This window comes from Alligator sinensis, unplaced genomic scaffold (genome assembly GCF_000455745.1).
Source record: "Alligator sinensis unplaced genomic scaffold, ASM45574v1 scaffold269_1, whole genome shotgun sequence".
In the NCBI taxonomy this organism is placed as follows: Eukaryota; Metazoa; Chordata; order Crocodylia; family Alligatoridae; genus Alligator; species Alligator sinensis.
The window spans coordinates 123092-134875 of NW_005842048.1; the positions used below are offsets into that span (position 1 = coordinate 123092).

The following is an 11784-nucleotide window of genomic DNA, read 5'->3' on the forward strand; positions in this document are numbered from 1 at the left end:
GCCCTGCACCACGTTGGGGGCTCTGCACGAGCCCCGCAAAGCCCCAAGGCTGCTGCAGGAGCGGAGAGTCCCGGGGCTTTTCTTGGCTTTTTTTTTTTCTTAAAGGGCCAGAGCCCTAGCAGGCGGGGCACCCGTGGGGGGGCCAGGGGAGCAAGGGGCTTGTGCAGAGCCCCCCATGCAGTGTGGGGCAGCGGGGCTCACCCCCCAACCCAGCAGCACCCGATGAGCACTGGGCTTTTTAAGTACCAGGAGCTGGGGTGGTCAGGTGCAGCCATGAAGGAACTGGGGGCATGGACAGGGGTCAGGCCAGGGGGGCTGGGGGAGCGGGCGGGTGTCAGGGTGCGACCACCAGGGACTGTCCGAATCATCAGAGCTCTCCGAATCTTTGCTGAAGATTAGGAGAGCTTTGAATCAATTCAGACCTTTTAATTGGTTCCCTGATTCGATTCAGATTCGGAAATTCGGCCACCAAATCGAGCCAAAACGAATCACTACCCAAAGCTTCGCACAGCCCTAGTAATTAGGATTCCTATCTCAAATTAGTTATTTGCTATCATCATAACTTATATCAAATCAATATTATACAAGGACATTTTCTTCTCTCACACAGTGATTCAGAGGCACTAGAAAACAGGGGGCAGTGGTATACTGCATGGGCAAGCAAGGGTTTGGCCTGCCATATAGGAACACAATACCTCTATGAACTTGGCCCTGGCCACATTAGCTCTCCCAAGCAGACTACAGGACTCAAATTCCTTATTTATTGCACAAAGGACAACACACTCTCCATTCCTTCAGAAACAATTAGGTGGGAACTAAGACCAGTTCCAGAAATAATCACTGCATAGAACAAAATGTTCTGACCAGAGCCATCCCTAGGGGTGTGTGGGACCGGGGGGGGAAGAGGGAGGGGTGGCAAGTGGCCAGAGCTGGTAGCATGCAGTGGCAGCAGAGCCAGCAGTGCTCGGCAGCAGTGGGTCCTGTACAGGACTGTCCACAGGGTCCCAGGCGGTCATCCTGATTCGCAACCCCCTAGGGACGGCCCTGGTTCTGACCACAGGAGGGGGCACCTAAGTTTTGATTCCTGCTATTGGAAAGTGGAGAAAATCAGAACAAGAGGATTACATGAGAAACTTATATATTTTGAAGAGTGAATGTGTGTGTATGGGTGTGTTTGAAGATTATATATTCGAAGATTTCAGCCACAGCAGCATATGACTGATCAAATAAAACTCTCACGAAAAGCAAGTACAACAGTGACTTGTACTACAACACTAGTGTTTGTCTATTCAAACTGGATTTTTCCCACAGTCACCAATGTCCTTGAGTCTCTACCAATCCAGAAAGTACCACAATTCAAAGAAGAAAGTACTGAGGGGGTGAAACTATGATTGATTACAGTAGGGGTAGCATTTCTTCAAACAGCTTTGAAATGTTGACAAACACTCATGTCCCAAATACATACAATACAAAGCAATCTTACCAAACAGTCAGCCTCTTCACTTGTTCTGATCAGGAATGAATGCGAGTAACACCTGTAAATTCCACGTTGTGGAATTCTTTGCCTTTAAATGCATAAAAACACTTCCCAAGAAAATGCATAAGATCATTGCTTCAAAACATATTGCTGAAAAAGCATACTTAAAACTCCAGTACTTACAGATATTTATGAAGCATAATGATTTAGTGAAAAAGATTAACACCACACACAAAAACATATTTTATCTAAAATTTTAATTAAAAAAACCACAAAGGTTTGTTCTTTAACCTAAATCCAGCAGAAATATTTCTACTTATTAAAAAGCCCTAGCTAATAAGGATTCCTTTAAATGGTTCAAGTGACAAACACTAAGGCCCTACTGTATGAAATCCAAATAGCAGGTCCCAAACCTGAACACAAATGTAACTTAAAGTACCTAACTAGTCCCAACAGACTGACTTAAACACATGTAGAAAGCAGGGTAGAGATGCACTTTATAAACTAAATGAAGCAGAGATACACAAGCGTTCAAGAGCTGACTTTCTGCCTGACTAACAGGGCTAACTACCTCTCTTTAAAATATATGTGATTGGAGGAACATAGTTTGTTTTATATTTGCAATTTCTTTCCTCCTTCCTAAATGCAAATCATGAAGAGGCATGCAAAACATAGGCAAGCACAAAGAAGCACTTAACATGCACTGATTTTATTCAACATGTGCAGAGAGATTTGTGAACTCATGCCTTTTATATGAAGTCCAGGAAAGTAAAAACGTTAGTTGACCAACATTTTGGTGCAACCAACCGGGTAAGAAAAATCTCTAATTTCTTTAGAAAAAATAAAAACATTATTCCTTAATATGGCAGAAGATAAATGAAAAAACTGAAGATATTCAAGACATTCCATCTTGTTACATAAATAGCTTTTAAAACAACAACAGCAGCAGCGCATGAGTGCAAGGGAGATGCAGATAGATATTAAACATTTCTGTACTAGTTACAATATTGCCTATATTAACATTATTAAATTCTGTTCAATTAAGTTTTATCTCAAGAAAGTGTCAAAATTCCAGAGAACATATCATAAACGTTCCTTTTACATGCATGTTAAAAAAACCAGATAATTTTAAAAATGAAAATTAAACCATGCAGTACATTATTTACTATAAAACGTAACTGGTATTTCTCATTGTTCTGTCCATTGCTCAAATACATATTCTTTGTATTTGGCCAAGCCAAAAGCTGCTTATTTAAACATTAAAGAAAATATGTTCACTATACATCAGCAGCCAAATCAGAAGCTACTTTGATCAACCAATAAATTCAATAATTCACATTTTGTAAGAGGCCATTCCTGTTTCCATTATTCCTGATGGACTGACAGATGTCTTACTTTAGCTATTCCAAACAGACTATTGGTATCTGTTTCACCTGCATCTGCTCCTAAATAGCTTTGGCAGCAGGCCACTATTCACTCAGAATAAATTCTAAGTCCTTTATTACTAACTCTTTTGTTGTTTTGATATTTCACTGTTTTTTTATTCTCCTCATGCTTTTAGAAACATTCTACTTTCTCAAAATTATTTTTAACAAATATATCCATTACAATGTATGCATCATGTACGTAAGCAACATGAGGGGGCCTTTGCTTTCTTACTAAAACATATGCTCAGTATCAAATTACTTGCCTCCAAGCAGCTCCAGGTATCCTAGTTTCACGTTAACCTTAAATTAGCTGACCATGTGCAGTGGCTTATGCAAAACAGGGAGCTACTTTACTCTGGAGGTGCAGCACCTCCGAACCCAACCCATGCTAGCAGCTAGCATTTTGATGCAGTAATGAGCACTGCTACATATTCCTAGGTCAAGTGGTATTCAATACCAAAGACTATTTAATATTCTAAAATATCTTTAATTTTCAAAATCCCCCTCCTTTATAGATACCAGAACTCCCTCAAGCCAGCGCTAATCTCTGTCCATTTTCTAGTAGACAAGCACCTGCATTTCAAAATCAATACTAAACTAAAGAGTAATTCAGATAACTTTTGGCTTCTTTCTAAAGACTGCCAGGACTGAAACACATGAGGAACTAAATCCTCTTTCAGCCACAAAGAGTTTACCCAGAACAAGGAAAAGAATAGGGGGAACAGAATAGGAAAGCATGCACTATCTTTTCCATTGCTGTTAATCCTATATGTTTCATGGGCATTACATTTCTCTTTAAACATTTTTAATGTCAACTGGAAGGATTAAATTACCTTTTCCACACATTTTTCCTTAAAAGTTAACAGATTTTTTCCCACCAAAATCTATCATTTTCTATTATTTTGGTGTTATAACACAGGTATAATATGCTAATCTATTTCAGGTAGTTTCATTTCTTTTCTATCAAGTGATGTCCAGAGCAAGTAGGTAAACCATCTCAGGTTGCAATTAGATCCCCAAAAGAAAAAAAATATTTTCTTTCTTCACTAATTATTTTTCATGATACACCAATAATCACATGGACAGAAGCTAGAGAAAGCTTGCAGGTAGCCCACCATTCTGGTTAGCTATTTGCTCTGAGCCAAGTTCCCACAATGGTATCTTAGGCAGCGTACTCATGTTCAAATGATCCAGGAAAATTCACCTCGATTTGTTTTCCTGATAGAAAATCTTACCTGGAGAACCCCTGAATACAGAGCTGCTGAGCTGCTGAGAGGGGGGTTCCTGTGCACACATCTCAGCTGTAAGCTCTCAGACTGCCTGGCGGCAGCAACACACAGGACAACCCTGATTGGCTGTCTCAGAATTTCTCCCACAATGCATCTCTTTGAAGCACAATGAGGGCATTGTAAAGGGTCTCCCTACTTAGCTGGAACAGTAGATTCCAGCTCAAGTGACACACTGTCTGTGTGGAGGGCTGGAAGCAAAGCATTCTGGGATGCTAGAGGGCTGTGCCACAGCTTCTCTCAGAAGATGTGTGTCTAGAAGTTTGCTCTCCCAGGAGCCATTTAACCATGGTTGTTCCCAGGTTATTTGTCTCCTGAAACAGCCAATTTTGCTCTGGGAGAAAAATCCTGAATGTCTATAGACTCGTGGTATCTACTAGGAAAATAGCAACTCTCCCAGGAGAAACTGAACATCCGTACATCGCCTTAGAAGAGTGTCCAGAATTCTCTTGCTACATTACTGAAAACAACAAACCATAGAGTGATTGGTCTCTTTCAGACCAAGTCCATCCATCCTTTGACATATGAACTGCTCTCTAATAGGAATAGAGCAGGGGTGGGCAAAATATGGCCTGCAGGCCATATGTGGCCCACCAATTGATCCTATCCAGCCTGGAGACCTTGAGGAGGGAAGGCTACGCCCCATGCTGCTCTGCTCCACCACAGCTGGGGCAAGGCCAGGCACTGTGAGAGTCTTCTGCTCTCCCCGCACCATATTCATTCCACCGCCACCCCCGCCCAGCTTTCTGTTGGCACCACAGCTGCACAGCCCTGGAACTGTAGCCACCAGCAACCAGGCCCACATACGACGGGTCACAATTCAGCGCACTGAGCTGCCATTCCATCCACCCACCTGCTGCCTGGTGCTGCTAGGAAGTGAATCCATGCCAGCTGTGGTGAGAGCTCAGCCTGGGGCAGCCATCCCCAACTTTCTGGGTGCAGTGCGGCAGCAGCAGCTCATTACAGTAGGCAGGCATGACAGCTACTCAGCGTACTGCATCGCACCCTATTCCTATGCAGGCCCTGCTGCCGGTGACCACGGTGCTAGGACTGTGCCGCGCCAACAGAAAACTGGATGGGAGGGGGGAGAAAATAGATGCTGGAAGGGAGAGAGGGAGGGCTGAGGAGTCTGCACACTGTGCAGCCCAGCCCCAGTTGCAGCGGATCAGAGCAGTGTGGGGTGCAGCCCTGGCTACTCAGGCTCGTGGCAGAGGCCAATGGGCTGGACAGAATCAATTGACATCTCCCTGGTCCCTCCTTCCCCCTCCCCCTGGCTCTCAACAGATTATCAAAACTCCTTAAGTGGCCCTCCAGGCCAAATAATTGCCCACCCCTGGAACAGAGGGATTCCAGTCTCTATAAACTGTAAAACTGTAGCTAAAATTGGAAGAGCAGAGGCAGCTGAGAGCTTGTGAAAGATCCTAAGAGAGAGAGAGTATTCACACACACACAAGCATGTGCATAAAACAGCAAACAGGAGCTTCCAGAATTTCCAAGGGGAATGGCAATAGAGACCACCAGGAGGGGGAAATAAGGTGTAGCTGAAACAAGTTTACCAATGAATCCCTCTAATACAAGGGCATTGGCATGTCCCACAAAGACAGCCCCTTGGGCCAATGTTCCACACATGGAAGGACTCAACTGGGTTTTATGATAAAGCAGGGAAAGGGATAAAGTTGCCTGCTTTGAGAATTTCTCAGAGGGGAACACTAAGAAGAAATTTGAGCACATTAATATTTGTAAGGGAAGCCCAAGGTGAGCAGAAATAACAGTACTTGGGCAGGAATGGAACACATTTGGAAAATTACTTTCAGTTTCACTAAAATAAGACAGAAGTGCTTGCCCCTGGAATGAGAGGTATTTTTTTCTTGATAGCCAATGGTCAAGGGAATAGCCAAAGAAAGCTATCACCAGGGATCCTGGTTTAATCCAATAAAATAAATTCCCAATTTTCAGGTTAAAAAAGTTACTTTTTTTAACCTGAAAATTTGGGATTTTTTTAAAACCAGGGTCCCTGGCTATCACTGACTTTCTGGAGGTATGGAGAATCTGCAGTAGCTTATAACTTTCTACTTTCCTCAAAGCCCAGTACATCAAGGAGATATGGAGAAAAGTTCTGAGCTACAGTATCTGGGAAAGAGGAAATGAAGGTCTCCCGAGATTTGTCTCTAGGAAAAGAACACTGGGATTCCTCTGGGGAGGAATGATTTGGAGCACACCATAACTATTCAAATAAACATCCTGGCCACATTCTGGGATGGTCTCCAGAGACTAAAAAGAAACATGATAATCCTGTCCTCAAGGATGTGATGCTTTCATTCTAACTGAAACAGGCCACATTCTTTGGATCAATTGTAATCAACTGCAAGTACCCTCATGAACAGTAACTGACATATCTAGCAATAGAGATATTGAGAGTCTTCAACCTGAAAGTGAGTGTACTTAAACCTTAGAGTACAGGACTAAATAATCCTACAATGACGGCCTCATTCCATGGGACTTCCTTGCAGTCAAGGAGGACCCTTGAACTAAAGAAGTACTTGATTGTCCCACTAAAACAAAACCCCTTGGTAATATAGAAGTCTTTGCAATTGGTAAATTAGATCTGCCTGATTAGGACAAAAGATTCTGATGTCAAAGAAACACACACTGAGTTTCTGGGAAGCTGATATAGTCCTGAACACAAATATAGTGCCAGGAATGGAAGGCCCAATTCTCAGACCTCAATGACATCTCAGTACCCATTCAAGACTTAGAAAACATAGGCCAGGGTCCTGATCCCTTTTGTGCCAACTTCTTCCATGCTGAAGTCATCCATGACTTGTGTGGCTGTCAAGATGACATCTTCCGTTTACAGGAGCCAAGAAGCAGATTTCTCAAGCCTTCTTGGTGAGTAAAAGGAGGAACTTGGAATGCCTATCATATGAGTTCAGGATGTAAGTCTGATATTGAGTAACATTCCAAATAACATACTTTCCTAACAAAACAAATAGAAATACCTTTCTATTTCTGTAAACATAGATTAACATAACACTCTATTTAAATCCACCCTTCTTATCTACATCTTAAGAAGCCCTCCTAGGTACAATGAAGAGGAGCTAAAAAGTACCAAAAGGGCCTTGGTCCTAAAAGAAAGTAACTAGGAAACAATGGAAGATAAAGTTATAGGTTTGGATAAAATAACTAAATCACTGTAAATAGGAAGAGGTCCTTTCCCTGTAATTAACTGTAAAAGAAAAGGAATTGAGGCTACTGACAGTACTATACAGCACTTTAACTTACATTTTTATACTGCAAGGCAGCACCACAAAGAAATACACCAAACTACCTTTATGTATGATTACTTGAGGAAGGCAAGCAGCAAAGTTATGTCAGTATGTTGCTGTGCCCAGACTAATTAAGCCCAGTTTCTCAGCCGAGCTACTTAATCCAGAGCTGTGCTAATGCAGCTACTGTTTTCATTTTAGAAGCTCACTTGGAGTACCGTACATCCCGCTTATACTTTTGTCCAATATTCATATAATTCACTTATACCCCTTCCCAATTTGTTGTTGATTGTTTACACTGTAACAAACTTGTTACCTCCATATTGCTTAAGTGCATAAACCTCTTCAAGTGCCTGAGCATTCTTCAATCTCAGTGCCTATCCTGTAATGTAACTGCACTTTATTTGACTGCATAATTCATAAAACTAACTTAAAGACTCCCTTTCAAGCTTCTAAAGTAGCTTCTACAGTAGCCTTGATCTGATAAGGACCTTTCAATTTTAAGGTTGCAATTAGAGGAATTGAAGAAACATGGGAATGTTTCTTAATGAGGTGCAAAAAGCTTAGAGCAGACTGTTCTTGTAAGAGATGTCAAAGACAAGGCTGCAGAGTGGATCCAGGCCATGGAGCCCCATTATCTAGCAAAGGTGCACCGATACATCAGTCCGATATTGGATCAGCACCAATATAAAGAAAATTCATCGAATCAGTAATAAACCTGATGTGGCTGATAATTGTCTGTGCCTGTGCACAGCCATAGCACAGTACGTAGGCAGCGAGGAGCACAGCCCAGCAGCTTGGAGAGCTGCATGTAGCTGGTAAGTCTGGTATGGTGGAAGGGGAGGAGAGAGGGACTGGAACTGGGGCTGAGACAAGCATTGCCCAGCCGGGGCAGAGCGGGCACAGGACAAAGCTGTGGCTTGTCCAGGGGACATGGGGAGGGGGGATGGCAGCTCTGACCACTGCATACCACTTGTCCAGCGCTCGGCCGCCCATCCAGCGGCTCCCGCCACTGCTCCCACCCGTCCAGTGGCTCCTGCCACTCATATGGATGGGCATGGGGGGGCGCGGTCATGTGCCCCCAGATCTGCACGGGGTGGTGCAGCTCGGGAAGATCACCGTGCAGCCCCAGCCCAAGCCCACTCTGCCCCACACAGATCTGGGGGCACATTCCCCCCACCCGCCCCAATACTCTCCTGGACAAGTGGCAGGACCAGCAGTGGAAGCCACCAGACGAGTGGCTCTCAGACAAGCGGCGCACAGCTGTAGGAGCCACCCGTCCCGCCCCCACCCAAATGAGCTATGGCTCTGTCCTGCCCCCACCCCGCCCCAGCTGGCCACCACTTGCCCCAGCCCCTGCCCCATTCCTCCCTCACAGCAGGGGCCTTAATCTGTCCCCCCAACACCCCTTCCCTACTCCCTCCCCTTCCACCACACTAGATTTACCAGCTGCATGCAGCTCTCCAAGCTGCCCAGCTGGTATCAGAAATCAGATAGGTATCAGCTGATATGCCTCCTTAAAAATCAGCTATTGGTATCAGCCCCAAAAATCACTATCAGTGCACCCCTATTGTCTAGCCCTGGTGCTGTCCCCAGGCCCAGAATGGACTCACATGCAGCATGTGGTAAGCACTGGACCAGAACCCCCACACAGGCTCCAGAACATGTATCACGTGCAGTGTTCCCCTCCCAGTCACTCCAGGATGTGTGCTGCACATAATACCCAATCCAGCTATTCCGGGACATGTCCCGCACATGGCACCCCCCACAAGCCAGTCTAGGGTGGGTTCCACATTCAGTACAAGTCCCAGAGAGGCTGGAGCAGGCACCATATGTGGTATGAGTCCCAGAGAGTTTGGGCAGGTGCTGCAGGGCACCTCCCAAAGTAAGCACTATATGCTCTGGATCTGGCATGAGGGAAGGGACAGCTGCATGAGCCCAATTCAGCCCACAGTGCTGGCCATGTGCTATTTAACTGGCCGGTAGACCAGTCCTGTACCAATCATCTGACCCACAGGCATAAATCTGACACCCCAGCTATAGCTCAGATGTTGTTGTTTTTTTACAGTAAATTTAGATAACTGTAGCCTTTTCTTCAGTTCATAGGTTATTCATATAAGTGGAGTGCACTGTACAAGAGAACACTGCCTTACCTTATACTACTTTCTGAAAAAACCTGGAGATGAACTCAGAAATACATCTTGCTCACTCCTACTTGGTCCATGTGCCAAAATGCACAGATTTCCAGTGTGATAGTTCTGCACATGCAATACACTTGAGAAATGCTGCACTTGGCACCAGCACCGCTAGAGGCCTCTAAGCTACAGGTACTCTTCACTTAATAACGAAACAAGGTTAACCGGGATGACTTTATGTCGCTGATCTATTAGAGAACATACTCATTTAAAGTTGCGCAATGTTCAGTTATAACATTGTTTGGCTGCTGCCTGCTAGTAGGTAACTACTGTGACCTAATTGGATTCGCTTAACATCTTTTCGCTTAAACTCTCATTTTTCAAGAACATAACTATGATGTTAAGCAAGGAGTAGCTATATCTACTCTGAAAATGGGAACATGAAGATCAGGTGCAAATGGGTGGAGCTTATTTCTTTGAGGCATGCCCAGGCTCTTCCAGAAGCTGCTGTTAGATATAACCATAGTGACTTTGGCTCTGTGTTGGATGCAGTAATAAACCCATTAGCCCCTACATTCCAGAAAGTTGCTGAAGCTCTGCAATGCTATTCAAAGAATTTCATATGCATGGGAAGTGCAGAGAATCACCCTGAAAGAGAATATGTCGTTGTAACAGGAAAAAACCCTAGCCTAGTATATTTAAAATCACTGGATTTAGTTGTAGGCAATGCCATTCAACAAAATTCCTTCCTATAACTAAACAGTGTCGTTAGGGACTCGCATGTGTTGATGGTGCCATAGCAACATTCTACAGCAGTGTAGATTTCAACACCTCATGCAATAAGCAACTCTACACTTATGAAATGTGGCACTTGTTTCCTATCCAACAGCCAGCTCTAAAGGAGAACAGATCAGACGCTCTGGCTATCCCAATAATGACTACAGAGTTCCCTCTTCCCTATATACCTGAGAGAACATGCTACAGAAACAGCTGTCTGACTGAAATAAACGCTTAACTGCATATCAAGAATATGCCCTTTTGTAATGATATAGTAGTGTTAGAGTGATATTGTAGCCATGATGGTCCAGGAATTATGCAAGACGCAAGGTTTTCTTAGAGTGATATATTTAGCACTGGTTCAAGGGCCAGTAAGCACTGTCCAGTGTCCCCCCCTTGGTGCACCTATTCTAAACCTTTGAACCCCAGTCCCAGTCCTGCTTTGATATCATTTGCCCCAAGGAATTAGTTCCCACTTTCCCAGAAGCCTCTTTTTCTAAGGTGGGTTTATAGTTTCACTTGGTGGGCCTTTCACCCACAAACACCTGAAGTGGCAAACAGGCTTGGCTTGAGCTAAAGTTGCCATCTATCTGAGCAGGAAGGAGGGCTCTGGCGAGGGGACCCCCAGTGACTGTGGGGCTGTCTTCCAGCCCCTTAACCGCTCACATCTCTGGGCAGTGTCCACTGGCTCCTTGGACTTGCTCAAGGGCCAGGGGGCACTGCCCAGCATGCTATGCTCCGTATCGCCCCACAGTGCACTCACCCTGAATCTTTGACCTTTACTCCCTCCCCTCTCTGCTTCTTTAGCTGTCTCCAATAATCACTTGCTGTGCACTTACTGACCCCCCACAATAAGGTGGGCACTGGCCCACGTCCCCAACGCACCTCAAGCAGGCCTGGCTCTAGCCAAACTCGCCATCTCTGTGAGGGAGGCAGGTTGCGGGGCTGTCTTCCGGCCCCAAAACCGTTCCCATGTCCAGGCAGAGCTGCGCAGGAGCCCAAGTGGGCACTGCCCTTTGAGGGCCAGCGGTGCTCTGCGCAGCATCCCCCTTCGCGACGTGGACACCAGCTCCCGGTCCTGTTTGGGCATCTGCGGTCCCCAGAGCCCAGGTGTTTGCATTCAGGCACCCCACTCGTAGCTTTCTTAGCTGCCCCCCAGGCCGTCCCGCCTGCACCCTGAGTGCCCCCCGCCCCCAAGGGAGCCCAAATCCCGCCAGCCTCAGCCGGGGTCCCGGCCCCCGTCCCCGCCCCGGCCGCGGGGTCGGGCTCACCGGTGGGGCGCTCGGGCTGGATGGGGCTCCAGCGCAGCCGCCCGGCGCTCAGCACCACGTCGCAGCTCTTCTTCCCCACCTCGAAGATGCCCCGCAGCAGCGGCGGGTCCTGCGCGGCGGGCTCGGGCGGCGCGGGGCTGACGGG

At 45.7% G+C, this 11784-nt stretch overlaps 1 protein-coding gene across 2 annotated transcripts in view; it reads right to left on the reverse strand.

Annotated features, from left to right (window-relative positions):
- The window catches only part of CERKL (ceramide kinase like), a 115252-nt gene extending 103487 nt beyond the window's left edge, over nt 1-11765 (reverse strand). Inside the window, exon 1 of one of the 2 annotated variants that reach the window (XM_025203232.1) lies at nt 11640-11765. The gene's annotated coding sequence lies outside the window, so the exon portion shown is untranslated. The remainder of the gene's footprint in view (nt 1-11639) is intronic. The other variant, XM_025203230.1, reaches the window with a different exon arrangement.
- Between the last annotated feature and the right edge of the window lie 19 nt (nt 11766-11784).